The 2712-nt window shown below is 38.6% G+C and overlaps 1 pseudogene; it reads left to right on the top strand.

Annotated features, from left to right (window-relative positions):
• Window positions 1–2712, top strand: part of LOC107659636 (uncharacterized) — a 58061-nt pseudogene that overhangs the window by 4361 nt on the left and 50988 nt on the right.

Raw genomic sequence — 2712 nt, 5'->3', positions numbered from 1 at the left:
CCCTTTTACAATTTCCTTTCTTTATTACGTCCTGTTGGTTTCTCTTAGTTTATTTGTCCTCTGATGCCATTGGTGCTTAACAAGAGGTAGATAATGAGAGAATTTGTTTATGTGATTGTCTTCACTCTATTCTAATAGAACTTACAAATTCCAGCTCTGATCCATGCTATAATTATAACACTCTCGATGACTATTGGAGAGACATACGGCAATATCAGGACACTGGATATGATGACACCCGTGTTGAATGGAGTGGCTGGTATCAGCTGTATTTGAATGGAGAAAGTGCCCAGATGTCTGAGTGGTGTGTGAGTTATGTGAGATGTGGTGGTTACACTGGACTGTATCTCAACGGCTCTCACCCAACTCTTGAGGATGGAGTGGTGACCCGTGAAGTTGTGGGAATGAATGGGTTCCAGTGTGGCTTCAACACATCCACATCCATCCAAGTCAAAGCCTGTCCAGGAAATTATTACGTCTATAAACTTGTCAAGCCAGATCTGTCGATCCACAGACCAACATACTGTGCAGGTGCAGTTCTAGGATCGGTTTACAAAAGATGTTTTTGTAAATTAAATATTTACAGTTATGCTCCGCATAATGTTATTCAATTTATTTAACAAAATGTCATGTCTATTTAAAACAGAATAAGTACAATGGTTAATCAGACAAATTAATCAGGTCTGTGTTAAACAGACTATTACAGCTAATCTTCAAAAAATGACATTATGTTGAGTCAGAAGTTCTTATGTTGGGCTCCTCAAACAAACAAACAAAAGCAGTGAATGTTCTGTAAGAACTTTTCAACCTGAATGAGTTCTTTTTGGCCCTTAAATGTGACTTAATTTTGGTTGGAAAAAGTGTTTAGTTTAACTTTAATTCAACTGTAATTACATAATATGTGTTTGTTGTTATCAATTACACAAAAGGTGTTTGAAGGCATTTCACAACACACCATCATTATTTTTTTTAAAATAGCATTTTTACTAAATATATATACTGGTCCATGACAGTGTCTTTCCAAAGCATCAGCAGTGATCCCTGCTACAACTATCAGTATCTGGACCGTCCCTGGAGAGCCACCAATGAAAGTGGAGAGAAGATTTGTGATGAATCTTTCTCCTGGAATGGCTGGTACCGGCTTTTCTACTATGGAATGAACATCCAGATGTCAGAGACCTGTATTAGTTCATTCAGCTGTAACGCATACTATAATCTGTGGCTCAATGGTCCTCATCCTCAGATAGAGGATGGAGTGGTGACTAGAGAGGTCTGTGTAGGGTCTTATTGGGGCAGCTGCTGTGAATACAAGTCAAAACCCATCAGAGTGAAAGCATGTCCAGGCAATTACTATGTCTATGAACTTGTGAATCCACAATTCTGGTGTTCAGGATACTGCACAGGTATAGTGCTTTTCCCACTTTTAAAAAAGTCTTACACAATTTTAAGATGATTTCAGTCATGTCTTCATTTCCTTTTTTTTAAGACGTCAACAACATTTCACAGGTGGTTTCCAATGTAAGTTCAGATAATATCACTGGATCCAGCATCACCTTAAGTAAGTTGTAATAGAAGTATATGAATGAATATGAGGGTTATTAAAGGTAATCACAATCCAAAGAAATGGCTATTTTTATGCATGCACTTTCATCATTGCTTTTAGAATCTCAATCTCACGATTGTTGCTGTGTATGACCGTTTCAGATTTGCTTTTGTGAAGTTCTTTATTGAAATATTACTGGTTTGTTTTGATATCACTAACACAGATTATGACCCGTGCAATAACTACAACACAGTCAACAACCACTGGAGAAGCACATTCAATTACTGGTATTTGCATGGCCATATAAATGGACTTGATGACACTCGTGTAGAATGGGATGGCTGGTATCGACTCTTCATTAATGGATCAAGTGCTCAGATGCCTGAGTGGTGTATATCCTTCATGTCATGTGGAGGTTTTAGTTCTCTGTGGCTTGGTGGATCTCATCCTCAGCTAGAAGATGGAGTTGTTACTCGTGAAATTTACGGCTCTCGACATGAGGAGTGCAGTTATTACAGATCTGATCCAATCCAAGTCAAAGCTTGCCCTGGAAATTATTATGTCTACAAATTTACCAGACCAACAGTCTCAATACCAGCTCCAGTATATTGTGCAGGTACATTCATTTATTTTTATATCTGACATACTTATCTTGAGGTTTTCATATTAAGTCCATTTAGTCTGCAATATGTAATGCTCTCTCTCTTCTTTTTCGTAATAGTATTATTCACCACCCCAAGCGTTGATCCCTGCTACAACTACACCAGTCTGGATGAGCCTTGGAGAGCCACAAATAACCCTTACGATAGTAACTATTACTCCTATGGCATGTGTGATTTTAATGTGGAGTGGAAGGGCTGGTACAGGCTGTTCTACAATGGTCAAAATACTCAGATGCCAGAATCATGTGTTCATCAAGGCATGTGTGGTACTTATGAGCCACTGTGGCTCAACGGATCTCATCCACACCTGGAAGATGGAGTGGTCACCCGTCAGGTCTGTGCTTCCACATGGAGTGACTGCTGTGGTTACACTTCCCACCCTGTACGAGTCAAAGCTTGTCCTGGAAATTACTACGTTTATGAGTTTGTCAAGACACCATTTTGTACAGTTTACTGTGCAGGTATATATATATATATATATATATATATATATATATATTAAAGGGG

The sequence above is a fragment of the Sinocyclocheilus anshuiensis genome, unplaced genomic scaffold (assembly GCF_001515605.1).
Source record: "Sinocyclocheilus anshuiensis isolate Anshui unplaced genomic scaffold, SAMN03320099.WGS_v1.1 scaffold75, whole genome shotgun sequence".
NCBI classification, from domain to species: Eukaryota; Metazoa; Chordata; class Actinopteri; order Cypriniformes; family Cyprinidae; genus Sinocyclocheilus; species Sinocyclocheilus anshuiensis.
The sequence above is the reverse complement of the archived record's forward strand: the minus strand, read 5'-3'. Positions and strand labels throughout refer to the sequence as shown.